General features: G+C 43.3%; 20 non-coding genes across 20 annotated transcripts; all 20 read left to right on the top strand.

Annotated features, from left to right (window-relative positions):
• The first annotated feature begins 218 nt into the window (after window positions 1-218).
• trnav-aac (transfer RNA valine (anticodon AAC)) lies at window positions 219-291 on the top strand. Its single transcript has one exon. It is a non-coding gene; the product is annotated as a tRNA-Val (tRNA).
• Window positions 292-414: 123 nt separating this feature from the next.
• Window positions 415-487, top strand: trnav-cac (transfer RNA valine (anticodon CAC)). Its single transcript has one exon. It is a non-coding gene; the product is annotated as a tRNA-Val (tRNA).
• Window positions 488-1,013: 526 nt separating this feature from the next.
• Window positions 1,014-1,086, top strand: trnav-cac (transfer RNA valine (anticodon CAC)). Its single transcript has one exon. It is a non-coding gene; the product is annotated as a tRNA-Val (tRNA).
• A 1,007-nt stretch (window positions 1,087-2,093) lies between these two features.
• Window positions 2,094-2,166, top strand: trnav-cac (transfer RNA valine (anticodon CAC)). Its single transcript has one exon. It is a non-coding gene; the product is annotated as a tRNA-Val (tRNA).
• Window positions 2,167-2,432: 266 nt separating this feature from the next.
• On the top strand, window positions 2,433-2,505 carry trnav-uac (transfer RNA valine (anticodon UAC)). The gene has a single exon. It is a non-coding gene; the product is annotated as a tRNA-Val (tRNA).
• A 668-nt stretch (window positions 2,506-3,173) lies between these two features.
• Window positions 3,174-3,246, top strand: trnav-cac (transfer RNA valine (anticodon CAC)). Its single transcript has one exon. It is a non-coding gene; the product is annotated as a tRNA-Val (tRNA).
• A 1,008-nt stretch (window positions 3,247-4,254) lies between these two features.
• On the top strand, window positions 4,255-4,327 carry trnav-uac (transfer RNA valine (anticodon UAC)). The gene has a single exon. It is a non-coding gene; the product is annotated as a tRNA-Val (tRNA).
• A 1,687-nt stretch (window positions 4,328-6,014) lies between these two features.
• trnav-cac (transfer RNA valine (anticodon CAC)) lies at window positions 6,015-6,087 on the top strand. The gene has a single exon. It is a non-coding gene; the product is annotated as a tRNA-Val (tRNA).
• A 574-nt stretch (window positions 6,088-6,661) lies between these two features.
• trnav-aac (transfer RNA valine (anticodon AAC)) lies at window positions 6,662-6,734 on the top strand. The gene has a single exon. It is a non-coding gene; the product is annotated as a tRNA-Val (tRNA).
• A 666-nt stretch (window positions 6,735-7,400) lies between these two features.
• On the top strand, window positions 7,401-7,473 carry trnav-uac (transfer RNA valine (anticodon UAC)). Its single transcript has one exon. It is a non-coding gene; the product is annotated as a tRNA-Val (tRNA).
• Window positions 7,474-7,686: 213 nt separating this feature from the next.
• On the top strand, window positions 7,687-7,759 carry trnav-aac (transfer RNA valine (anticodon AAC)). The gene has a single exon. It is a non-coding gene; the product is annotated as a tRNA-Val (tRNA).
• Window positions 7,760-8,962: 1,203 nt separating this feature from the next.
• On the top strand, window positions 8,963-9,035 carry trnav-cac (transfer RNA valine (anticodon CAC)). The gene has a single exon. It is a non-coding gene; the product is annotated as a tRNA-Val (tRNA).
• Window positions 9,036-11,061: 2,026 nt separating this feature from the next.
• On the top strand, window positions 11,062-11,134 carry trnav-cac (transfer RNA valine (anticodon CAC)). The gene has a single exon. It is a non-coding gene; the product is annotated as a tRNA-Val (tRNA).
• A 574-nt stretch (window positions 11,135-11,708) lies between these two features.
• trnav-aac (transfer RNA valine (anticodon AAC)) lies at window positions 11,709-11,781 on the top strand. The gene has a single exon. It is a non-coding gene; the product is annotated as a tRNA-Val (tRNA).
• A 666-nt stretch (window positions 11,782-12,447) lies between these two features.
• Window positions 12,448-12,520, top strand: trnav-uac (transfer RNA valine (anticodon UAC)). The gene has a single exon. It is a non-coding gene; the product is annotated as a tRNA-Val (tRNA).
• Window positions 12,521-12,733: 213 nt separating this feature from the next.
• On the top strand, window positions 12,734-12,806 carry trnav-aac (transfer RNA valine (anticodon AAC)). Its single transcript has one exon. It is a non-coding gene; the product is annotated as a tRNA-Val (tRNA).
• A 1,203-nt stretch (window positions 12,807-14,009) lies between these two features.
• On the top strand, window positions 14,010-14,082 carry trnav-cac (transfer RNA valine (anticodon CAC)). The gene has a single exon. It is a non-coding gene; the product is annotated as a tRNA-Val (tRNA).
• A 1,007-nt stretch (window positions 14,083-15,089) lies between these two features.
• Window positions 15,090-15,162, top strand: trnav-cac (transfer RNA valine (anticodon CAC)). Its single transcript has one exon. It is a non-coding gene; the product is annotated as a tRNA-Val (tRNA).
• A 1,494-nt stretch (window positions 15,163-16,656) lies between these two features.
• trnav-uac (transfer RNA valine (anticodon UAC)) lies at window positions 16,657-16,729 on the top strand. Its single transcript has one exon. It is a non-coding gene; the product is annotated as a tRNA-Val (tRNA).
• A 4,369-nt stretch (window positions 16,730-21,098) lies between these two features.
• On the top strand, window positions 21,099-21,171 carry trnav-aac (transfer RNA valine (anticodon AAC)). The gene has a single exon. It is a non-coding gene; the product is annotated as a tRNA-Val (tRNA).
• The last annotated feature ends 5,319 nt before the right edge of the window (window positions 21,172-26,490 follow it).

The raw sequence follows: 26,490 nt of genomic DNA, 5'->3' as shown, positions 1-26,490 counted from the left end.
AACAAGTGGAGGCATGTTAAATATAAATGCTGCAATTCGATACAAAACCCTTAAATTTAAGACAGGTGAAGGCCATCGTACCCAGGAGCTGTAGGCAGACTGCCATGCCGAATGACCTCTGTTCTGTTGTTTGTGGAGTTCACAGACTGTCACACTGCTTGCAGAGTAGATTATGGGAAGGAGGCATCTTCTAAAAAGCACATGTGCGTCATCAATAGGTTTCTGTAGTGTAGTGTTCATCACGTTCGCCTAACACGCGAAAGGTCCTCGGTTCGAAACCGAGCAGAAACAGTGGTTGGATTCTGACAGAAAATTTAAACTGTTTGCCACGCTAGGTGGTAGCAGCGCTCATTTCCTTTATATGCTTTTTAATAAGCGTGCACCTAAAGATTTATGTCTGCCACCTGGAGACGTGTTTCCGTAGTGTAGTGGTTATCACGTTCGCCTCACACGCGAAAGGTCCCCAGTTCGAAACTGGGTGGAAACTGTGGGTGGTTTTCGCAAAAATTTCTTATGCGATTTTCTGTTGAGCAGGTCAGTACACTTGCAGGGATGCAGGCACATTTTCTGTAAAAAATAAAACAAATGACCGTTGAGGTTTCCTGTACAGTAATAAAAAATGTTTGGTCTGCCAACAAAATTAGCAGCTTTTTGCCATGTTTAAAACACTGGGCAGTCTATAGTTTCAGTCGTTTTTGAACAAGCGTACCCTAGAGGAGGTGGGACTGACGTCCAAATCAAGTTTCCGTAGTGTAGTGGTTATCACGTTCGCTTTACACGCGACAGGTCCTCAGTTCAAAACTGGGTGGAAACAAGTGGACGCATGTTAAATATAAATGCTGCAAATCGCTACAAAACCCTTGTGAAGGCCATCGTACCAAGGAGCTGTAGGCAGATTGCCATGCCGAATAACCTCTGTTCTGTTGTTTGTGGAATTTACAAACTGTCACACTGCTTGCAGAGCAGATTATGGGAAGGAGGGATCTTCTAAAAAGCACATGCTCTATCAATAGGTTTCTGTAGTGTAGTGGTCATCACGTTCGCCTCACACGCAAAAGGTCCCCAGTTCGAAACTGGGTGGAAACTGTGGGTGGTTTTTGCAAAAATTTCGTATGCGATTTTCTGTTGAGCAGGTCAGTACACTTGCAGGGATGTTTATGGTTTAATCTGTTTAGAAAAGGACAAAAATAAAACAAATGACCATTGAGGTTTCCTGTACAGTAATATAAAATGTTCGGTCTGCCAACAAAATTAGCAGCATTTTGCCATGTTAAAAACACTGGGCAGTCTATAGTTTCAGTCGCTTTTGAACAAGCGTACCCTAGAAGCGGTGGGACTGACGTCCAAATCAAGTTTCCGTATTGTAGTGGTTATCACGTTTGCTTTACACGCGAAAGGTCCTCAGTTCAAAACTGGGCGGAAAGAAGTGGAGGCATTTTAAATGTAATGCTCCAATTCGCTACAAAACCCTTGCTTTTGAGACAGGTGAAGGCCATCGTACCAAGGAGCTGTAGGCAGACTGCCATGCCGAATGACCTCTGTTCTGTTGTTTGTGGAATTCACAGACTGTCACACTGCTGGCAGAGCAGATTATGGGAAGGAGCCATCTTCTAAAAAGCACATGCCATGATATCACGTTCGCTTTACACGCAAAGGTCTTCAGTTCAAAACTGGGCGGAAACAAGTGGAGGCAAGTTAAATATAAATGCTGCAATTCGATACAAAACCCTTACTTTTAAGACAGGTGAAGGCCATCGTACCCAGGAGCTGTAGGCAGACTGCCATGCCGAATGACCTCTGTTCTGTTGTTTGTGGAATTCACAGACTGTCACACTGCTTGCAGAGTAGATTATGGGAAGGAGCCATCTTCTAAAAAGCACATGTGCCTCATCAATAGGTTTCTGTAGTGTAGTGTTCATCATGTTCGCCTAACACGCGAAAGGTCCTCTGTTCGAAACCAAGCAGAAACAGTGGTTGGATTCTGACAGAATATTTAAACTGTTTGCCACGCTAGGTGGTAGCAGCGCTCATTTCCTTTATATGCTTTTTAATAAGCGTGCAGCTAAAGATTTATGTCTGCAACCTGAAGACGTGTTTCCGTAGTGTAGTGGTTATCACGTTCGCCTCACTGGCGAAAGGTCCCCAGTTCGAAACTGGGCGGAAACTAAGGGTGGTTTTTGCAAAAATTTCGTATGCGATTTTCTGTTGAGCAGGTCAGTACACTTGCAGGGATGTTTGTGGTTTAATCTCTTTAGAAAAGGACAAAAAGAAAACAAATGACCATTGAGGTTTCCTGTACAGTAATATAAAATGTTCGGTCTGCCAACAAAATTAGCAGTATTTTGCCATGTTAAAAACACTGGGCAGTCTATAGTTTCAGTCGCTTTTGAACAAGCGTACCCTAGAAGCGGTGGGACTGACTTCCAAATCAAGTTTCCGTAGTGTAGTGGTTATCACGTTTGCTTTACACGCGAAAGGTCCTCAGTTCAAAACTGGGCGGAAACAAGTGGAGGCATTTTAAATGTAATGCTCCAATTCGCTACAAAACCCTTGCTTTTGAGACAGGTGAAGGCCATCGTACCAAGGAGCTGTAGGCAGACTGCCATGCCGAATGACCTCTGTTCTGTTGTTTGTGGAATTCACAGACTGTCACACTGCTGGCAGAGCAGATTATGGGAAGGAGCCATCTTCTAAAAAGCACATGCCATGATATCACGTTCGCTTTACACGCAAAGGTCTTCAGTTCAAAACTGGGCGGAAACAAGTGGAGGCATGTTAAATATAAATGCTGCAATTCGATACAAAACCCTTACTTTTAAGACAGGTGAAGGCCATCGTACCCAGGAGCTGTAGGCAGACTGCCATGCCGAATGACCTCTGTTCTGTTGTTTGTGGAATTCACAGACTGTCACACTGCTTGCAGAGTAGATTATGGGAAGGAGCCATCTTCTAAAAAGCACATGTGCCTCATCAATAGGTTTCTGTAGTGTAGTGTTCATCATGTTCGCCTAACACGCGAAAGGTCCTCTGTTCGAAACCAAGCAGAAACAGTGGTTGGATTCTGACAGAATATTTAAACTGTTTGCCACGCTAGGTGGTAGCAGCTCTCATTTCCTTTATATGCTTTTTAATAAGCGTGCAGCTAAAGATTTATGTCTGCAACCTGAAGACGTGTTTCCGTAGTGTAGTGGTTATCACGTTCGCCTCACACGCGAAAGGTCCCCAGTTCGAAACTGGGCGGAAACTAAGGGTGGTTTTTGCAAAAATTTCGTATGCGATTTTCTGTTGAGCAGGTCAGTACACTTGCAGGGATGTTTGTGGTTTAATCTCTTTAGAAAAGGACAAAAAGAAAACAAATGACCATTGAGGTTTCCTGTACAGTAATATAAAATGTTCGGTCTGCCAACAAAATTAGCAGCATTTTGCCATGTTAAAAACACTGGGCAGTCTATAGTTTCAGTCGCTTTTGAACAAGCGTACGCTAGAAGCGGTGGGACTGACGTCCAAATCAAGTTTCCGTAGTGTAGTGGTTATCACGTTTGCTTTACACGCGAAAGGTCTTCAGTTCAAAACTGGGCGGAAACAAGTGGAGGCATGTTAAATATAAATGCTGCAATTCGATACAAAACCCTTACTTTTAAGACAGGTGAAGGCCATCGTACCCAGGAGCTGTAGGCAGACTGCCATGCCGAATGACCTCTGTTCTGTTGTTTGTGGAATTCACAGACTGTCACACTGCTTGCAGAGTAGATTATGGGAAGGAGCCATCTTCTAAAAAGCACATGCCATGATATCACGTTCGCTTTACCCGCAAAGGTCTTCAGTTCAAAACTGGGCGGAAACAAGTGGAGGCATGTTAAATATAAATGCTGCAATTCGATACAAAACCCTTAAATTTAAGACAGGTGAAGGCCATCGTACCCAGGAGCTGTAGGCAGACTGCCATGCCGAATGACCTCTGTTCTGTTGTTTGTGGAATTCACAGACTGTCACACTGCTTGCAGAGTAGATTATGGGAAGGAGGCATCTTCTAAAAAGCACATGTGCCTCATCAATAGGTTTCTGTAGTGTAGTGTTCATCATGTTCGCCTAACACGCGAAAGGTTCTCTGTTCGAAACCGAGCAGAAACAGTGGTTGGATTCTGACAGAATATTTAAACTGTTTGCCACGCTAGGTGGTAGCAGCGCTCATTTCCTTTATATGCTTTTTAATAAGCGTGCACCTAAAGATTTATGTCTGCAACATGAAGACGTGTTTCCGTAGTGTAGTGGTTATCACGTTTGCTTTACACGCGAAAGGTCCTCAGTTCAAAACTGGGCGGAAACAAGTGGAGGCATTTTAAATGTAATGCTCCAATTCGCTACAAAACCCTTGCTTTTGAGACAGGTGAAGGCCATCGTACCAAGGAGCTGTAGGCAGACTGCCATGCCGAATGACACTAGGTGGGTGTCGTCCAAATCAAGTTTCCGTAGTGTAGTGGTTATCACGTTTGCATTACACGCAAAAGGTCCTCAGTTCAAAACTGGGCTTAAACAATTGGATGCATTTTAAATATAAATGCTACAAAACCCTTACTTTTGAGACAGGTGAAGGCCATCGTACCAAGGAGCTGTAGGCAGACTGCCATGCAGAATGACCTCTGTTCTGTTGTTTGTGGAATTTACAGACTGTCACACTGCTTGCAGAGCAGATTATGGGAAGGAGCCATCTTCTAAAAAGCATATGCACCGCATCAATAGGTTTTGTAGTGTAGTGGTCATCACGTTCGCCTAACACGCGAAAGGTCCTCGGTTCGAAACCGAGTAGAAACAGTGGTTGGATTCTGACAGAAAATGTAAACTCTTTGGCACGCTAGGTGGGTGCAGCGCTCATTTCCTTTATATGCTTTTTAATAAGCGTGCACCTAAAGATTTATGTCTGCAACCTGAAGACGTGTTTGTAGTGTAGTGGTTATCACGTTCGCCTCACACGCGAAAAGTCCCCAGTTCATTACTGGGCGGAAACTGTGGGTGATTTTTGCAAAAATTTCGTATGCGATTTTCTGTTGAGCAGGTCAGTACACTTGCAGGGATGTTTGTTGTTTAATCTCTTTAGAAAAGGACAAAAAGAAAACAAATGACCATTGAGGTTTCCTGTACAGTAATATAAAATGTTAGGTCTGCCAACAAAATTAGCAGCTTTTTGCCATGTTAAAAACACTGGGCAGTCTATAGTTTCAGTCGCTTTTGAACAAGCGTACGCTAGAAGCGGTGGGAATGAGATCCAAACCAAGTTTCCGTAGTGTAGTGGTTATCACGTTCGCTTTACACGTGAAAAGTCCTCAGTTCAAAATTGGGTGGAAACAAGTGGAGGCATGTTAAATATAAATGCTGCAATTCGCTACAAAACCCTTACTTTTAAGACAGGTGAAGGCCATCGTACCAAGGAGCTGTAGGCAGACTGCCATGCCGAATGACCTCTGTTCTGTTGTTTGTGGAATTCACAGACTGTCGCACTGCTTGCAGAGCAGATTATGGGAAGGAGCCATCTTCTAAAAAGCACATGCCATGATATCACGTTCGCTTTACACGCAAAGGTCTTCAGTTCAAAACTGGGCGGAAACAAGTGGAGGCATGTTAAATATAAATGCTGCAATTCGATACAAAACCCTTACTTTTAAGACAGGTGAAGGCCATCGTACCCAGGAGCTGTAGGCAGACTGCCATGCCGAATGACCTCTGTTCTGTTGTTTGTGGAATTCACAGACTGTCACACTGCTTGCAGAGTAGATTATGGGAAGGACCCATCTTCTAAAAAGCACATGTGCCTCATCAATAGGTTTCTGTAGTGTAGTGTTCATCATGTTTGCCTAACACACGAAAGGTCCTCTGTTCGAAACCGAGCAGAAACAGTGGTTGGATTCTGACAGAATATTTAAACTGTTTGCCACGCTAGGTGGTAGCAGCGCTCATTTCCTTTATATGCTTTTTAATAAGCGTGCACCTAAAGATTTATGTCTGCAACATGAAGACGTGTTTCCGTAGTGTAGTGGTTATCACGTTCGCCTCACACGCGAAAGGTCCCCAGTTCGAAACTGGGCGGAAACTAAGGGTGGTTTTTGCAAAAATTTCGTATGCGATTTTCTGTTGAGCAGGTCAGTACACTTGCAGGGATGTTTGTGGTTTAATCTCTTTAGAAAAGGACAAAAAGAAAACAAATGACCATTGAGGTTTCCTGTACAGTAATATAAAATGTTCGGTCTGCCAACAAAATTAGCAGCTTTTTGCCATCTTAAAAACACTGGGCAGTCTATAGTTTCAGTCGCTTTTGAACAAGCGTACGCTAGAAGAGGTTGGAATGAGATCCAAACCAAGTTTCCGTAGTGTAGTGGTTATCACGTTTGCTTTACACGTGAAAGGTCCTCAGTACAAAATTGGGTGGAAACAAGTGGAGGCATGTTAAATGCAAATGCTGCAATTCGCTACAAAAACCTTACTTTTAAGACAGGTGAAGGCCATCGTATCAAGGAGCTGTAGGCAGACTGCCATGCCGAATGACACTAGGTGGGTGCCGAATGACCTTTGTTCTGTTGTTTGTGGAATTTACAGACTGTCACACTGCTTGCAGGGCAGATAATGGGAAGGAGCCATCTTCTAAAAAGCACATCCCTCTCAACAATAGGTTTCTGTAGTGTAGTGGTCATCACATTCGCCTAACACGCGAAAGGTCCTCGGTTCAAAACCGAGCAGAAACAGTGGTTGGATTCTGACAGAAAATTTAAACTCTTTGGCACGTTAGGTGGGTGCAGCGCTCATTTCCTTTATATGCTTTTTAATAAGCGTGCACCTAAAGATTTATGTCTGCAACCTGAAGATGTGTTTGTAGTGTAGTGGTTATCACGTTCGCCTCACACGCGAAAAGTCCCCAGTTTGAAACTGGGCGGAAACTGTGGGTGATTTTTGCAAAAATTTCGTATGCGATTTTCTGTTGAGCAGGTCAGTACACTTGCAGGGATGTTTGTTGTTTAATCTCTTTAGAAAAGGACAAAAATAAAACAAATGACCATTGAGGTTTCCTGTACAGTAATATAAAATGTTCGGCCAACAAAATTAGCAGCTTTTTGCCATGTTAAAAACACTGGGCAGTCTATAGTTTCAGTCGCTTTTGAACAAGCGTACGGTAGAAGAGGTGGGAATGAGATCCAAACCAAGTTTCCGTAGTGTAGTGGTTCTCACGTTCGCTTTACACGCGAAAGGTCCTCAGTTCAAAATTGGGTGGAAACAAGTGGAGGCATGTTAAATATAAATGCTGCAATTCGCTACAAAACCCTTACTTTTAAGACAGGTGAAGGCCATCGTACCAAGGAGCTGTAGGCAGACTGCCATGCCGAATGACACTAGGTGGGTACCGTCCAAATCAAGTTTCCGTAGTGTAGTGGTTATCACGTTCGCTTTACACGCGAAAGGTCCTCAGTTCAATACTGGGCTGAAACAAGTGGAGGCATTTTAAATTTAATGCTCCAATTCGCTACAAAACCCTTACTTTTGAGACAGGTGAAGGCCATCGTACCATGGAGCTGTAGGCAGACTGCCATTCCGAATGACCTCTGTTCTGTTGTTTGTGGAATTCACAGACTGTCACACTGCTTGCAGAGCAGATTATGGGAAGGAGCCATCTTCTAAAACTCACATGCACCTCATCAATAGGTTTCTGTAGTGTAGTGGTCATCACGTTCGCCTAACACGCGAAAGGTCCTCGGTTCGAAACCGAGCAGAAACAGTGGTTGGATTCTGACAGAAAATTTTAACTGTTTGCCACACTAGGTGGGTGCAGCGCTCATTTCCTTTATATGCTTTTTAATAAGGGTGCACCTAAAGATTTATGTCTGCAACCTGATGACTTGTTTCCATAGTGTAGTGGTTATCAAGTTTGCCTCACACGCGAAAGGTCCCCAGTTCGAAACTGGGCGGAAACTGTGGGTGTTTTTTGCAAAAATTTCGTATGCGATTTTCTGTTGAGCAGGTCAGTACACTTGCAGGGATGTTTGTGGTTTAATCTCTTTAAAAAAGGACAAAAATAAAACAAATGACCATTGAGGTTTCCTGTGAAGTAATATAAAATGTTCGGTCTGCCAACAAAATTAGCAGCTTTTTGCCATGTTAAAAACACCGGGCAGTCTATAGTTTCAGTCGCTTTTGAACAAGCGTACACTAGAAGTGGTGGGACTGACGTCTAAATCAAGTTTCCGTAGTGTAGTGGTTATCACGTTTGCTTTACACGCGAAAGGTCCTCAGTTCAAAACTTGGCGGAAACAAGTGGAGGCATTTTAAATGTAATGCTCCAATTCGCTACAAAACCCTTGCTTTTGAGACAGGTGAAGGCCATCGTACCAAGGAGCTGTAGGCAGACTGCCATGCCGAATGACCTCTGTTCTGTTGTTTGTGGAATTCACAGACTGTCACACTGCTTGCAGAGTAGATTATGGGAAGGAGCCATCTTCTAAAAAGCACATGCCATGATATCACGTTCGCTTTACCCGCAAAGGTCTTCAGTTCAATACTGGGCGGAAACAAGTGGAGGCATGTTAAATATAAATGCTGCAATTCGATACAAAACCCTTACATTTAAGACAGGTGAAGGCCATCGTACCCAGGAGCTGTAGGCAGACTGCCATGCCGAATGACCTCTGTTCTGTTGTTTGTGGAATTCACAGACTGTCACACTGCTTGCAGAGTAGATTATGGGAAGGAGCCATCTTCTAAAAAGCACATGTACCTCATCAATAGGTTTCTGTAGTGTAGTGTTCATCACGTTCGCCTAACACGCAAAAGGTCCTCTGTTCGAAACCGAGCAGAAACAGTGGTTGGATTCTGACAGAAAATTTAAACTTTTTGCCACGCTAGGTGGTAGCAGCGCTCCTTTCCTTTATATGCTTTTTAATAAGCGTGCACCTAAAGATTTATGTCTGGCACCTGAAGATGTGTTTCCGTAGTGTAGTGGTTATCACGTTCGCCTCACACGCGAAAGGTCCCCAGTTCGAAACTGGGCGGAAACTGTGTGTGGTTTTCGCAAAAATTTCGTATGCGATTTTCTGTTGAGCAGGTCAGTACACTTGCAGGGATGTTTGTTGTTTAATCTCTTTAGAAAAGGACAAAAATAAAACAAATGACCATTGAGGTTTCCTGTAAACTAATATAAAATGTTCGTTCTGCCAACAAAATTAGCAGCTTTTTGCCATGTTAAAAACACCGGGCAGTCTATAGTTTCAGTCGCTTTTGAACAAGCGTACACTAGAAGTGGTGGGACTGACGTCTAAATCAAGTTTCCGTAGTGTAGTGGTTATCACGTTTGCTTTACACGCGAAAGGTCCTCAGTTCAAAACTTGGCGGAAACAAGTGGAGGCATTTTAAATGTAATGCTCCAATTCGCTACAAAACCCTTGCTTTTGAGACAGGTGAAGGCCATCGTACCAAGGAGCTGTAGGCAGACTGCCATGCCGAATGACACTAGGTGGGTGTCGTCCAAATCAAGTTTCCGTAGTGTAGTGGTTATCACGTTTGCATTACACGCAAAAGGTCCTCAGTTCAAAACTGGGCTTAAACAATTGGATGCATTTTAAATATAAATGCTACAAAACCCTTACTTTTGAGACAGGTGAAGGCCATCGTACCAAGGAGCTGTAGGCAGACTGCCATGCAGAATGACCTCTGTTCTGTTGTTTGTGGAATTTACAGACTGTCACACTGCTTGCAGAGCAGATTATGGGAAGGAGCCATCTTCTAAAAAGCATATGCACCGCATCAATAGGTTTTGTATTGTAGTGGTCATCACGTTCGCCTAACACGCGAAAGGTCCTCGGTTCGAAACCGAGTAGAAACAGTGGTTGGATTCTGACAGAAAATGTAAACTCTTTGGCACGCTAGGTGGGTGCAGCGCTCATTTCCTTTATATGCTTTTTAATAAGCGTGCACCTAAAGATTTATGTCTGCAACCTGAAGACGTGTTTGTAGTGTAGTGGTTATCACGTTCGCCTCACACGCGAAAAGTCCCCAGTTCATTACTGGGCGGAAACTGTGGGTGATTTTTGCAAAAATTTCGTATGCGATTTTCTGTTGAGCAGGTCAGTACACTTGCAGGGATGTTTGTTGTTTAATCTCTTTAGAAAAGGACAAAAATAAAACAAATGACCATTGAGGTTTCCTGTACAGTAATATAAAATGTTAGGTCTGCCAACAAAATTAGCAGCTTTTTGCCATGTTAAAAACACTGGGCAGTCTATAGTTTCAGTCGCTTTTGAACAAGCGTACGCTAGAAGCGGTGGGAATGAGATCCAAACCAAGTTTCCGTAGTGTAGTGGTTATCACGTTCGCTTTACACGTGAAAAGTCCTCAGTTCAAAATTGGGTGGAAACAAGTGGAGGCATGTTAAATATAAATGCTGCAATTCGCTACAAAACCCTTACTTTTAAGACAGGTGAAGGCCATCGTACCAAGGAGCTGTAGGCAGACTGCCATGCCGAATGACCTCTGTTCTGTTGTTTGTGGAATTCACAGACTGTCGCACTGCTTGCAGAGCAGATTATGGGAAGGAGCCATCTTCTAAAAAGCACATGCCATGATATCACGTTCGCTTTACACGCAAAGGTCTTCAGTTCAAAACTGGGCGGAAACAAGTGGAGGCATGTTAAATATAAATGCTGCAATTCGATACAAAACCCTTACTTTTAAGACAGGTGAAGGCCATCGTACCCAGGAGCTGTAGGCAGACTGCCATGCCGAATGACCTCTGTTCTGTTGTTTGTGGAATTCACAGACTGTCACACTGCTTGCAGAGTAGATTATGGGAAGGACCCATCTTCTAAAAAGCACATGTGCCTCATCAATAGGTTTCTGTAGTGTAGTGTTCATCATGTTTGCCTAACACACGAAAGGTCCTCTGTTCGAAACCGAGCAGAAACAGTGGTTGGATTCTGACAGAATATTTAAACTGTTTGCCACGCTAGGTGGTAGCAGCGCTCATTTCCTTTATATGCTTTTTAATAAGCGTGCACCTAAAGATTTATGTCTGCAACATGAAGACGTGTTTCCGTAGTGTAGTGGTTATCACGTTCGCCTCACACGCGAAAGGTCCCCAGTTCGAAACTGGGCGGAAACTAAGGGTGGTTTTTGCAAAAATTTCGTATGCGATTTTCTGTTGAGCAGGTCAGTACACTTGCAGGGATGTTTGTGGTTTAATCTCTTTAGAAAAGGACAAAAAGAAAACAAATGACCATTGAGGTTTCCTGTACAGTAATATAAAATGTTCGGTCTGCCAACAAAATTAGCAGCTTTTTGCCATCTTAAAAACACTGGGCAGTCTATAGTTTCAGTCGCTTTTGAACAAGCGTACGCTAGAAGAGGTTGGAATGAGATCCAAACCAAGTTTCCGTAGTGTAGTGGTTATCACGTTTGCTTTACACGTGAAAGGTCCTCAGTACAAAATTGGGTGGAAACAAGTGGAGGCATGTTAAATGCAAATGCTGCAATTCGCTACAAAAACCTTACTTTTAAGACAGGTGAAGGCCATCGTATCAAGGAGCTGTAGGCAGACTGCCATGCCGAATGACACTAGGTGGGTGCCGAATGACCTTTGTTCTGTTGTTTGTGGAATTTACAGACTGTCACACTGCTTGCAGGGCAGATAATGGGAAGGAGCCATCTTCTAAAAAGCACATCCCTCTCAACAATAGGTTTCTGTAGTGTAGTGGTCATCACATTCGCCTAACACGCGAAAGGTCCTCGGTTCAAAACCGAGCAGAAACAGTGGTTGGATTCTGACAGAAAATTTAAACTCTTTGGCACGTTAGGTGGGTGCAGCGCTCATTTCCTTTATATGCTTTTTAATAAGCGTGCACCTAAAGATTTATGTCTGCAACCTGAAGATGTGTTTGTAGTGTAGTGGTTATCACGTTCGCCTCACACGCGAAAAGTCCCCAGTTTGAAACTGGGCGGAAACTGTGGGTGATTTTTGCAAAAATTTCGTATGCGATTTTCTGTTGAGCAGGTCAGTACACTTGCAGGGATGTTTGTTGTTTAATCTCTTTAGAAAAGGACAAAAATAAAACAAATGACCATTGAGGTTTCCTGTACAGTAATATAAAATGTTCGGCCAACAAAATTAGCAGCTTTTTGCCATGTTAAAAACACTGGGCAGTCTATAGTTTCAGTCGCTTTTGAACAAGCGTACGGTAGAAGAGGTGGGAATGAGATCCAAACCAAGTTTCCGTAGTGTAGTGGTTCTCACGTTCGCTTTACACGCGAAAGGTCCTCAGTTCAAAATTGGGTGGAAACAAGTGGAGGCATGTTAAATATAAATGCTGCAATTCGCTACAAAACCCTTACTTTTAAGACAGGTGAAGGCCATCGTACCAAGGAGCTGTAGGCAGACTGCCATGCCGAATGACACTAGGTGGGTACCGTCCAAATCAAGTTTCCGTAGTGTAGTGGTTATCACGTTCGCTTTACACGCGAAAGGTCCTCAGTTCAATACTGGGCTGAAACAAGTGGAGGCATTTTAAATTTAATGCTCCAATTCGCTACAAAACCCTTACTTTTGAGACAGGTGAAGGCCATCGTACCATGGAGCTGTAGGCAGACTGCCATTCCGAATGACCTCTGTTCTGTTGTTTGTGGAATTCACAGACTGTCACACTGCTTGCAGAGCAGATTATGGGAAGGAGCCATCTTCTAAAACTCACATGCACCTCATCAATAGGTTTCTGTAGTGTAGTGGTCATCACGTTCGCCTAACACGCGAAAGGTCCTCGGTTCGAAACCGAGCAGAAACAGTGGTTGGATTCTGACAGAAAATTTTAACTGTTTGCCACACTAGGTGGGTGCAGCGCTCATTTCCTTTATATGCTTTTTAATAAGGGTGCACCTAAAGATTTATGTCTGCAACCTGATGACTTGTTTCCATAGTGTAGTGGTTATCAAGTTTGCCTCACACGCGAAAGGTCCCCAGTTCGAAACTGGGCGGAAACTGTGGGTGTTTTTTGCAAAAATTTCGTATGCGATTTTCTGTTGAGCAGGTCAGTACACTTGCAGGGATGTTTGTGGTTTAATCTCTTTAAAAAAGGACAAAAATAAAACAAATGACCATTGAGGTTTCCTGTGAAGTAATATAAAATGTTCGGTCTGCCAACAAAATTAGCAGCTTTTTGCCATGTTAAAAACACCGGGCAGTCTATAGTTTCAGTCGCTTTTGAACAAGCGTACACTAGAAGTGGTGGGACTGACGTCTAAATCAAGTTTCCGTAGTGTAGTGGTTATCACGTTTGCTTTACACGCGAAAGGTCCTCAGTTCAAAACTTGGCGGAAACAAGTGGAGGCATTTTAAATGTAATGCTCCAATTCGCTACAAAACCCTTGCTTTTGAGACAGGTGAAGGCCATCGTACCAAGGAGCTGTAGGCAGACTGCCATGCCGAATGACCTCTGTTCTGTTGTTTGTGGAATTCACAGACTGTCACACTGCTTGCAGAGTAGATTATGGGAAGGAGCCATCTTCTAAAAAGCACATGCCATGATATCACGTTCGCTTTACCCGCAAAGGTCTTCAGTTCAATACTGGGCGGAAACAAGTGGAGGCATGTTAAATATAAATGCTGCAATTCGATACAAAACCCTTACATTTAAGACAGGTGAAGGCCATCGTACCCAGGAGCTGTAGGCAGACTGCCATGCCGAATGACCTCTGTTCTGTTGTTTGTGGAATTCACAGACTGTCACACTGCTTGCAGAGTAGATTATGGGAAGGAGCCATCTTCTAAAAAGCACATGTACCTCATCAATAGGTTTCTGTAGTGTAGTGTTCATCACGTTCGCCTAACACGCAAAAGGTCCTCTGTTCGAAACCGAGCAGAAACAGTGGTTGGATTCTGACAGAAAATTTAAACTTTTTGCCACGCTAGGTGGTAGCAGCGCTCCTTTCCTTTATATGCTTTTTAATAAGCGTGCACCTAAAGATTTATGTCTGGCACCTGAAGATGTGTTTCCGTAGTGTAGTGGTTATCACGTTCGCCTCACACGCGAAAGGTCCCCAGTTCGAAACTGGGCGGAAACTGTGTGTGGTTTTCGCAAAAATTTCGTATGCGATTTTCTGTTGAGCAGGTCAGTACACTTGCAGGGATGTTTGTTGTTTAATCTCTTTAGAAAAGGACAAAAATAAAACAAATGACCATTGAGGTTTCCTGTAAACTAATATAAAATGTTCGTTCTGCCAACAAAATTAGCAGCTTTTTGCCATGTTAAAAACACCGGGCAGTCTATAGTTTCAGTCGCTTTTGAACAAGCGTACACTAGAAGTGGTGGGACTGACGTCTAAATCAAGTTTCCGTAGTGTAGTGGTTATCACGTTTGCTTTACACGCGAAAGGTCCTCAGTTCAAAACTTGGCGGAAACAAGTGGAGGCATTTTAAATGTAATGCTCCAATTCGCTACAAAACCCTTGCTTTTGAGACAGGTGAAGGCCATCGTACCAAGGAGCTGTAGGCAGACTGCCATGCCGAATGACCTCTGTTCTGTTGTTTGTGGAATTCACAGACTGTCACACTGCTTGCAGAGTAGATTATGGGAAGGAGCCATCTTCTAAAAAGCACATGCCATGATATCACGTTCGCTTTACCCGCAAAGGTCTTCAGTTCAATACTGGGCGGAAACAAGTGGAGGCATGTTAAATATAAATGCTGCAATTCGATACAAAACCCTTACATTTAAGACAGGTGAAGGCCATCGTACCCAGGAGCTGTAGGCAGACTGCCATGCCGAATGACCTCTGTTCTGTTGTTTGTGGAATTCACAGACTGTCACACTGCTTGCAGAGTAGATTATGGGAAGGAGCCATCTTCTAAAAAGCACATGTACCTCATCAATAGGTTTCTGTAGTGTAGTGTTCATCACGTTCGCCTAACACGCAAAAGGTCCTCTGTTCGAAACCGAGCAGAAACAGTGGTTGGATTCTGACAGAAAATTTAAACTTTTTGCCACGCTAGGTGGTAGCAGCGCTCCTTTCCTTTATATGCTTTTTAATAAGCGTGCACCTAAAGATTTATGTCTGGCACCTGAAGATGTGTTTCCGTAGTGTAGTGGTTATCACGTTCGCCTCACACGCGAAAGGTCCCCAGTTCGAAACTGGGCGGAAACTGTGTGTGGTTTTCGCAAAAATTTCGTATGCGATTTTCTGTTGAGCAGGTCAGTACACTTGCAGGGATGTTTGTTGTTTAATCTCTTTAGAAAAGGACAAAAATAAAACAAATGACCATTGAGGTTTCCTGTAAACTAATATAAAATGTTCGTTCTGCCAACAAAATTAGCAGCTTTTTGCCATGTTAAAAACACTGGGCAGTCTATAGTTTCAGTCGCTTTTGAACAAGCGTACGCTAGAAGAGGTGGGAATGAGATCCAAACAATTTTCTGTAGTGTAGTGGTTATCACGTTCGCTTTACACGCGAAAGGTCCTCAGTTCAAAATTGGGTGGAAACAAGTGGAGGCATGTTAAATATAAATGCTGCAATTCGCTACAAAACCCTTACTTTTAAGACAGGTGAAGGCCATCGTACCAAGGAGCTGTAGGCAGACTGCCATGCCGAATGACACTAGGTGGGTGCCGTCCAAATCAAGTTTCCGTAGTGTAGTGGTTATCACGTTTGCTTTACACGCAAAAGGTCCTCAGTTCAAAACTGGGCTTAAACAATTGGATGCATTTTAAATATAAATGTTACAAAACCCTTACTTTTGAGACAGGTGAAGGCCATCGTACCAAGGAGCTGTAGGCAGACTGCCATGCAGAATGACCTCTGTTCTGTTGTTTGTGGAATTTACAGACTGTCACACTGCTTGCAGAGCAGATTATGGGAAGGAGCCATCTTCTAAAAAGCATATGCACCACATCAATAGGTTTTGTAGTGTAGTGGTCATCACGTTCGCCTAACACGCGAAAGGTCCTCGGTTCGAAACCGAGTAGAAACAGTGGTTGGATTCTGACAGAAAATGTGAACTCTTTGGCACGCTAGGTGGGTGCAGCGCTCATTTCCTTTATATGCTTTTTAATAAGCGTGCACCTAAAGATTTATGTCTGCAACCTGAAGACGTGTTTGTAGTGTAGTGGTTATCACGTTCGCCTCACACGCGAAAAGTCCCTAGTTCATTACTGGGCGGAAACTGTGGGTGATTTTTGCAAAAATTTCGTATGCGATTTTCTGTTGAGCAGGTCAGTACACTTGCAGGGATGTTTGTTGTTTAATCTCTTTAGAAAAGGACAAAAATAAAACAAATGACCATTGAGGTTTCCTGTACAGTAATATAAAATGTTCGGTCTGCCAACAAAATTAGCAGCTTTTTGCCATGTTAAAAACACTGGGCAGTCTATAGTTTCAGTCGCTTTTGAACAAGCGTACGCTAGAAGAGGTGGGAATGAGATCCAAACCAAGTTTCCGTAGTGTAGTGGTTATCACATTCGCTTTACACGTGAAAAGTCCTCAGTTCAAAATTGGGTGGAAACAAGTGGAGGCATGTTAAATATAAATGCTGCAATTCGCTACAAAACCCTTACTTTTAAGACAGGTGAAGGCCATCATACCAAGGAGCTGTAGGCAGACTGCCATGCCGAATGACACTAGGTGGGTGCCGTCCAAATCAAGTTTCCGTAGTGTAGTGGTTATCACGTTTGCTTTACACGCAAAAGGTCCTCAGTTCAAAACTGGGCGGAAACAGGTGGATTCATTTTAAATATAAATGCTACAAAACCCTTACTTTTGAGACAGGTGAAGGCCATCGTACCAAGGAGCTGTAGGCAGACTGCCATGCCGAAAGACACTAGGTGGGTGCCGTCCAAATCAAGTTTCCGTAGTGTAGTGGTTATCACGTTCGCTTTACACGTGAAAGGTCCTCAGTTCAAAATTGGGTGGAAACAAGTGGAGGCATGTTAAATATAAATGCTGCAATTCGCTACAAAACCCATACTTTTAAGACAGGTGAAGGCCATCGTACCAAGGAGCTGTAGGCAGACTGCCATGCCGAATGACACTAGGTGGGTACCGTCCAAATCAAGTTTTCCCTAGTGTAGTGGTTATCACGTTTGCTTTACACGCAAAATGTCCTCAGTTCAAAACTGGGCGGAAACAAGTGGATGCATTTTAAATATAAATGCTACAAAACCCTTACTTTTGAGACAGGTGAAGGCCATCGTACCAAGGAGCTGTAGGCAGACCTCTGTTCTGTTGTTTGTGGAATTCACAGACTGTCACACTGCTTGCAGAGCAGATTATGGGAAGGAGTCATCTTCTAAAAAGCACATGCCATGATATCACGTTTGCTTTACACGCAAAGGTCTTCAGTTCAAAACTGGGTGGAAACAAGTGGAGGCATGTTAAATATAAATGCTGCAATTCGATACAAAACCCTTACTTTTGAGACAGGTGAAGGCCATCGTACCAAGGAGCTGTAGGCAGACTGCCATGCCGAATGACCTCTGTTCTGTTGTTTGTGGAATTCACAGACTTTCACACTGCTTGCAGAGCAGATTATGGGAAGGAGCCATCTTCTAAAAAGCACATCCATCTCATCAATAGGTTTCTGTAGTGTAGTGGTCATCACATTCACCTAACTCGCGAAAGGTCCTCGGTTTGAAACCGAGCAGAAACAGTGGTTGGGGTCTGACAGAAAATTTATACTGTTTGCCACGCTAGGTGAGTGTAGCGCTCATTTCCTTTATACGCTTTTTAACTCTCTTGGGTCGTTTTTTTTCCACATAGCAGCAACATAGACTTAAAATACTCCGTCATTTTACGTCATATAAATAAAATCAATACATGATTATAAACTATAGAGGGTCTTCTTTTTTTGTGTACACTCACATTAACATCAAAACCGTGTGCTTTTGTAAAATGAAGAAAATAAACAGGGTGTGCTTTCTGCCTCTCTGTCTCCGTTAAAATTTTTTCTGGTGCACGTCTCTAAACTTAAACAAAGCTCAGCGAATACTATTCACACAAGCACGAGCAATATATCTTTATAATCATTTAAGTTTGTACTTTTAAAATATCTAATTCAAAACTAAAATAAATATTCTCTGTTTATGTAATCTATTAAAAAAGAGAGAGGTGTCAGCCGATCTCAATATCGTTCTCTTAGCTCATTATTCTGCTAATCTGACACGCCCACGGAGAGCGCGCGGTATTCAAACGCAAATGATCTGAAGCAACACATGCAAAGTGTCAACGCCCCTCATAAACGCGATAACACAACAAATGTAATCATCAGATTAATGTAGCCTACTATTTCTTCTTGCGAGGCTGTGTGAGGAGTAATCCTGGGACATTTACCTCAGAACATGTGCTGTTTTTTTTTCATTCCGAGGAGCAACGGATCCATCTGATAAGTAAGTTCTTTATTATTATTGTTCTAATCGCGATATCATAGTGTATGTAAACCGCAAAAAGACTGTTTAAATATGAATCGCGTCTGTGTGTGAATGAATGAACTGAACGGTTTTTACCAAACCCTATTGCTATACTGAGATGAGTGAAAATCGACTGAAATATGTTGAAATAACGTTAAAATGTCTTTGTATTAGTAACGTATTAAACTGCAAATTAAAATTTATGCCCTAATATAGGCTCATAAAAACAACAAACGATATGCCTATGTTACAGACGAAATATGAAAGACAACATTTTGTTGACCATTTTTGGATAGATTATTAACTGTTTAAGGTAAAATATGCTACTGCCACATTGAATAAGCTTTTGTTCACCAATTTCTGCTCAAATGTTATATATTAGGCTATGTTTGTTTTGTCAAAAATAAAGTCATCAAGTAGGATGCTATTATAGTGTTTGTTCCAATGTAGGCTTTATTCAAACTAATGAATCCTTAACTTTGAAATATGTATGATAAAATGTATAATTTAGTTTTTACAAAGAAATATGAAATATCCATCTGAGAAGTAAGTTTTTTTATTATTGTTCTAATCGCGATATCATAGTGTATGTAAACTGCAAAAAGACTGTTTAAATATGAATCGCGTGTGTGAATGAATGAACTGAACAGTTTTTACCAAACCCTATTGCTATACTGAGATGAGTGAAAATCGACTGAAATAGGTTGAAATAACGTTAAAATGTCTTTGTATTAGCAACGTATTAAACTGCAAATTAATATTTATATGCCCTAATATAGGCTATCATAAAAACAACAAACAATATGCCTATGTTACAGAAGAAATATGAAAGACAACATTTTGTTGACTAGTTTTAAATAGATTATTAACTGTTTACTGTAGCCTAAACTATAGACTACTGCCACATTGAATAAGCTTTTGTTCACCAATTTCTGCTCAAATGTTAAATATATTAGGCTATGTTTGTTTTGTCAAAAATAAAGTCATCAACTAGGATGCTATTATAGTGTTTGTTCCAATGTAGGCTTTATTCAAACTAATGAATCCTTAAATTTGAAATATGTATGATAAAATGTACACTTTAGTTTTGACAAAGAAATATTACACTTGAAATATTGTTATTTGAATTGTTGCTGTAATTGTAACCTTTTTAATAAAATAGCAAATAATATATTTACAAGGTAGATGTAAACAAAATCTTAAAAGGTCAATATAAGCCTTCTCTTCAAATTATTTGTATTGTGTTTTATTAGTGACAAATTTGGGGAGAGGATACATATTCAAAACTTTCTGAAAATACAGTATGAGAATTAACTACACAATTACTAGAAATGTTCACCTTGGATATTATACAATTTGCAAGCAAAAATACAAGTGGAAAAATACTATTTTTTTATAGATGTTTCCAACTGTGAACCAATTTTGTAGTATATATACACATTTCTTTTCTTGTGTCCTTGTATTCTTTCTTGTGGCTCAGTGACACACCTGTGGAAAGCTCATTATGCAGGCTCATTAAGCAGGTCTTTTGTCTTCACAGGTGTGAATCAGACCATTATACATGAGTCACGCCCATTTCGCATATTGCCTTTCCAAACAAAAAGTGTTTTACTAAATTTAAATCAATGTATTGTTTTATGTGAATGATTTGGAAGGATGATTTTCAGATCATTTTGAAGCAAAAATCCTAGGCGAGAACATCAATTAGTCAAAAGTCTTGTGGACACATATTTAGTATGTGTTTTGTGGCCTTATTTCAGAGACTTTAAGTTTTAGTTTTTTCAATAACCATGCATAAACAATATTCTCTCAAAAATACAAACATGTACATAAATCTTGCTAACATATTATGGTAGCCCTGTTTGTGCTATATAGAGTGAATTTACACCTTTGCCATTAACATGTTTATAAATAACTGAAAAAAGCTCAAATGTTAGAGCATGTGAGAACACCTCCAGAACCCCAAAAATACTTTGGACCCCAGAGGGTTAACAAGCGTGCACCTAAAGATTTATGTCTGCCACCTGAAGACGTGTTTCCGTAGTGCAGAGGTTATCACGTTCGCCTCACACGCGAAAAGGTCCCAAGTTCGAAACTGGGTGGAAACATGGGTGGTTTTTGCAAAAATTTCGTATGCGATTTTCTGTTGAGCAGGTCAGTACACTTGCAGGGATGTTTGTGGTTTAATCTCTTTAGAAAAGGACAAAAATAAAACAACTGACCGTTGAGGTTTCCTGTACAGTAATACAAAATGTTTGGTCTGCAAACAAAATTAGCAGCTTTTTGCCATTTTTAAAACACTGGGCAGTCTATAGTTTCAGTCGCTTTTGAACAAGCGTACCCCAGAAGCGGTGGGACTGACGTCCAAATCAAGTTTCGGAAGTTTAGTGGTTATCACGTTTGCTTTACACGTGAAAGGTCCTCAGTTCAAAACTGGGCGGAAACAAGTGGATGCGTTTTAAATATAAATGCTGCAATTCGCTACAAAACCCTTACTTTTGAGACAGGTGAAGGCCATCGTACCAAGGAGCTGTAGGCAGACTGCCATGCCGAATGACACTAGGTGGGTGCCGAATGACCTCTGTTCTGTTGTTTGTGGAATTCACAGACTGTCACACTGCTTGCAGAGCAGATTATGGGAAGGAGCCATCTTCTAAAAAGCACATGCACCTCATCAATAGGTTTCTGTAGTGTAGTGGTCATCACATTCGCCTAACACGCGAAAGGTCCTCGGTTCGAAACCGAGCAGAAACAGTGGTTGGATTCTGACAGAAAACTTTAACTCTTTGCCACGCTAGGTGGGTGCAGCGCTCATTTCCTTTATATGCTTTTTAATAAGCATGCACCTAAAGATTAATGTCTGCAACCTGAAGACGTGTTTGTAGTGTGGTGGTTATCACGTTTGCCTCACACGCGATAAGTCCCCAGTTCGAAACTGGGCGGAAACTGTGGGTGATTTTTGCAAAACTTTCGTATGCGATTTTCTGTTGAGCAGGTCAGTACACTTGCAGGGATGTTTGTGGTTTAATCTCTTAGAAAAGGACAAAAATAAAACAAATGACCATTGAGGTTTCCTGTACAGTAATATAAAATGTTCGGTCTGCCAACAAAATTAGCAGCTTTTTGCCATGTTAAAAACACTGGGCAGTCTATAGTTTCAGTCGCTTTTGAACAAGCGTACCCTAGAAGCGGTGGGACTGACGTCCAAATCAAGTTTCGGAAGTGTAGTGGTTACCACGTTTGCTTTACACGTGAAAGGTCCTCAGTTCAAAACTGGGTGGAAACAAGTGGATGCATTTTAAATATAAATGCTGCAATTCGCTACAAAACCCTTACTTTTGAGACAGGTGAAGGCCATCGTACCAAGGAGCTGTAGGCAGACTGCCATGCCGAATGACACTAGGTGGGTGCCGAATGACCTCTGTTCTGTTGTTTGTGGAATTTACAGACTGTCACACTGCTTGCAGGGCAGATTATGGGAAGGAGCCATCTTCTAAAAAGCACATCCGTCTCAACAATAGGTTTCTGTAGTGTAGTGGTCATCACATTCGCCTAACACACGAAATGTCCTCGGTTCGAAACCGAGCAGAAACAGTGGTTGGATTCTGACAGAAAATTTAAACTCTTTGCCACGCTAGTTGGGTGCAGCGCTCATTTCCTTTATATGCTTTTTAATAAGCGTGCACCTAAAGATTTAGACGTGTTTGTAGTGTAGTGGTTATCACGTTCGCCTCACATGCGAAAAGTCCCCAGTTTGAAACTGGGCGGAAACTGTGGGTGATTTTTGCAAAACTTTCGTATGCGATTTTCTGTTGAGCAGGTCAGTACACTTGCAGGGATGTTTGTGGTTTAATCTCTTAGAAAAGGACAAAAATAAAACAAATGACCATTGAGGTTTCCTGTACAGTAATATAAAATGTTCGGTCTGCCAACAAAATTAGCAGCTTTTTGCCATGTTAAAAACACTGGGCATTTCAGTCGCTTTTGAACAAGCGTACCCTAGAAGCGGTGGGACTGACGTCCAAATCAAGTTTCGGAAGTGTAGTGGTTACCACGTTTGCTTTACACGTGAAAGGTCCTCAGTTCAAAACTGGGTGGAAACAAGTGGATGCATTTTAAATATAAATGCTGCAATTCGCTACAAAACCCTTACTTTTGAGACAGGTGAAGGCCATCGTACCAAGGAGCTGTAGGCAGACTGCCATGCCGAATGACACTAGGTGGGTGCCGAATGACCTCTGTTCTGTTGTTTGTGGAATTTACAGACTGTCACACTGCTTGCAGGGCAGATTATGGGAAGGAGCCATCTTCTAAAAAGCACATCCGTCTCAACAATAGGTTTCTGTAGTGTAGTGGTCATCACATTCGCCTAACACACGAAATGTCCTCGGTTCGAAACCGAGCAGAAACAGTGGTTGGATTCTGACAGAAAATTTTAACTCTTTGCCACGCTAGTTGGGTGCAGCGCTCATTTCCTTTATATGCTTTTTAATAAGCGTGCACCTAAAGATTTAGACGTGTTTGTAGTGTAGTGGTTATCACGTTCGCCTCACATGCGAAAAGTCCCCAGTTTGAAACTGGGCGGAAACTGTGGGTGATTTTTGCAAAAATTTCGTATGCGATTTTCTGTTGAGCAGGTCAGTACACTTGCAGGGATGTTTGTGGTTTAATCTCTTAGAAAAGGACAGAAATAAAACAAATAACCATTGAGGTTTCCTGTACAGTAATATAAAATGTTCGGTCCAACAAAATTAGCAGCTTTTTGCCATGTTAAAAACACTGGGCAGTTTATAGTTTCAGTCGCTTTTGAACAAGCGTACCCTAGAAGAGGTGGGACTGACGTCCAAAACAAGTTTCCGTAGTGTAGTGGTTATCACGTTCGCTTTACACCCGAAAGGTGCTCAGTTCAAAACTGGGCGGAAACAAGTGGATGCATTTTAAATATAAATGCTACAAAACCCTTACTTTTGAGACAGGTGAAGGCCATCGTACCAAGGAGCTGTAGGCAGACTGCAATGCCGAATGACACTAGGTGGGTGCCGTCCAAATCAAGTTTCCGTAGTGTAGTGGTTATCACGTTTGCTTTTCCCCATTCATTTAAGTTGCCATTGTCAGCACCGACACTTCGAGGTCCGCGTGCTCGAAATGGACGACACGAGCTGCTTATTCAGTGGTGCCGTGTCACTTTTCCAAAATCGCATATAAAGAGGCCAAGATTAGCATATATTACCATAGGCTCTCTGTGGACGCCTCTGGGGGTGCCATTGCACCACGTGGGAGTCCACCAAGTGCTTTTGGGGTACACCAACTACCTACTCTTCACCATAGTCCTCCTCAGTACCACAAAGTGCCTATTTTGACCCCTAACCACCTATTTTCTTCTTCATTGCCACGAAGTGCCTATGGGGTCCCCTAACCACCTAAACTTCACCATAGTCTTCCTCAGTACCACGAAGTGCCTATTTTGACCCCTAACCACCTATTTTCTTCTTCATTGCCATGAAGTGCCTATGGGGTCCCCTAACCACCTAAACTTCACCATAGTCTTCCTCAGTACCACGAAGTGCCTATTTTGACCCCTAACCACCTATTTTCTTCTTCATTGCCACGAAGTGCCTATGGGGTCCCCTAACCACCTAAACTTCACCATAGTCTTCCTCAGTACCACGAAGTGCCTATTTTGACCCCTAACCACCTATTTTCTTCTTCATTGCCACGAAGTGCCTATGGGGTCCCCTAACCACCTAAACTTCACCATAGTCTTCCTCAGTACCACGAAGTGCCTATTTTGACCCCTAACCACCTATTTTCTTCTCCATTGCCACGAAGTGCCTGTGGGGTCCCCTAACCACCTAAACTTCACCATAGTCATCCTCAGTACCACAAAGTGCCTATTTTGACCCCTAACCACCTGTTTTTTGTCTCAATTCACTGTGTCTCTAACTCTGAGCCGAAAAGTCACAGGGCCTCGAAATTTGGCGTGAGGGTAGCCCAGCGGGCCCCGGGGCGAGATCCTTAGTTTCAAGGTTCTACGTGGTTCCCAAGTGTGCGTTTCGGTGGTTCGGCCTGATCCACACATGGTTCAGCTTTCTCCATCCCCCAGGGTCTTTCTGGGCCCCAGTGACAGTAGGCAGATTAAGTTTGGGGCCGCCAGGGCCCCCGGGGGCCAAACGGCAAAGCGTCCCACGTACAACTTATCCCATTGATTTTCATAGGTGTTCTGTGGACATTGGGCAACAAGTATTTTTTTTGTGTGACTAGACGTTCCCCTCTCTGTGTGCTTTCCGGGGCCGAGTGACGCAGCTTTCCAAGAAGTTTCGGGCCCCTAGCACCTCCAGGGGCCGAACGAGGTTCAGTGACACGTGCAACTTATTCAATGCGATTTCACAGGTACTTGGTGGACGGTGGTCCGATTGGCCCGAAATTGACACGTACGTCCCGTCACGGGCCCCTGGGATGGGTTCTAGAGTTCCGCGTCCCTCTGACCTTATTTCGCGCTAATTGGCCACCAACAGCCCCAGGGAATAAGTTGCACGTGGGACGTCAAAAAAACAGGGGCCAAAACGGGTCGAAAGGTCGCAGCGGCCCCAAATTCGGCGCGGCGGTGGTCCGGGGGCCCCCGGTTCTAGATCACGGTTTTGGTGGTTCTAGATCGGTTCCAAGTATGTGTTTCAGCAAAACGGTTCGAAGGAAACGCCCGATCGGCCCGAAACTGACGTATGCGTCCCGTCACGGGCCCCTGGGACGGGTTCTAGAGTTCCGCGTCCAAAGCTGCTCGTTTGGCCAAAAAACACCCCCTTGACCTGGAAGCGCCTGTGAAGTTTGAACTGAACAAGTTGCACGTGGGCGGCCGGAAATACAGGGCTCGAAAGGTCGCACCGCCTCCAAATTCGCCGCCCTGGTAGTCGAGGGGCCCCCGGTTCTAGATCCAGGATCGCAGGGTTCTAGATCGGTTCCAAGTGTATAATTTTTTTGTGCAAAAATCTCCTCGCTTTGGTTCTACTGAGCATATTTCTTTCTGTGTGTGCAAGAGGGCTGCCATTAATTGGACCATGTGCTCGGTGAAGGGTGGACAGAAAGGTCCGATCGGCCCGAAACTGACACGTACGTCCCATTACGGGCCCCTGGGACGGGTTCTAGAGTTCCGCGTCCCTCTGACCTTTTTTCGCGCTAATTGGCCACCAACAGCCCCATGGAATAAGTTGCACGTGGGACGTCAAAAAAACAGGGGCCAAAAGGGGTCGAAAGGTCGCAGCGGCCCCAAACTCGACGCGGTGGGTGTTCGGGGGCCCCCGGTTCTAGATCCCGGGTTTGGTGGTTCTAGATCGGTTCCGAGTGTGTTTTCAGTTTGACCCTTCAAGAGGGAATGCCAGTCTATGAGCTGACTATGAGTGCAAGTGGCATTTGAAGAGAAACTTGAACAAATGTGGAGAAAAAATTAGCCCTGAGCTCTAGAGACTCGTCCACCTGATATGTCGTTCGGCACGCAGTGTTTGGGGCCCGTGGGACCTCCGGGGGCCGTACAGGGGCCACTGACACGTGTGACTTATCCCATTCATTTCCACAGGTGTTTGGTGGACGTGTTTCAGAAAGGTCCGATCGGCCCGAAACTGACGTATGCGTCCCGTCACGGGCCCCTGGGACGGGTTCTAGAGTTCCGCGTCCCTCTGACCTTTTTTCGCGCTAATTGGCCACCAACAGCCCCAGGGAATAAGTTGCACGTGGGACGTCAAATAAACAGGGGCCAAAAGGGGTCGAAAGGTCGCAGCGGCCCCAAATTCGGCACGGCGGTAGTCCGGGGGCTCCCGGGTCTAGATCACGAGTTTGGTGGTTCTAGATGGGTTCTAAGTATGTGTTTCAGCAAAACGGTTCGAAGGAAACGCCCGATCGGCCCGAAACTGACATATGCGTCCCTTCACGGGCCCCGGGGACGGGTTCTAGAGTTCCGTGCCCAAAACTGCTCGTTTGGCCGAAAAAAGCCCCACTTGACCTGGAAGCGACTGTGAAGTTTAAACTGAATAAGTTGCACGTGGGAGGGCGGAAATACAGGGGTCGAAAGGTCGCACCGCCTCC

This window comes from Siphateles boraxobius, unplaced genomic scaffold, assembly GCF_051911475.1.
Source record: "Siphateles boraxobius isolate OS27281-9 unplaced genomic scaffold, OSU_SipBor_1 63, whole genome shotgun sequence".
NCBI lineage: Eukaryota > Metazoa > Chordata > Actinopteri > Cypriniformes > Leuciscidae > Siphateles > Siphateles boraxobius.
The sequence above is the reverse complement of the archived record's forward strand: the minus strand, read 5'-3'. Positions and strand labels throughout refer to the sequence as shown.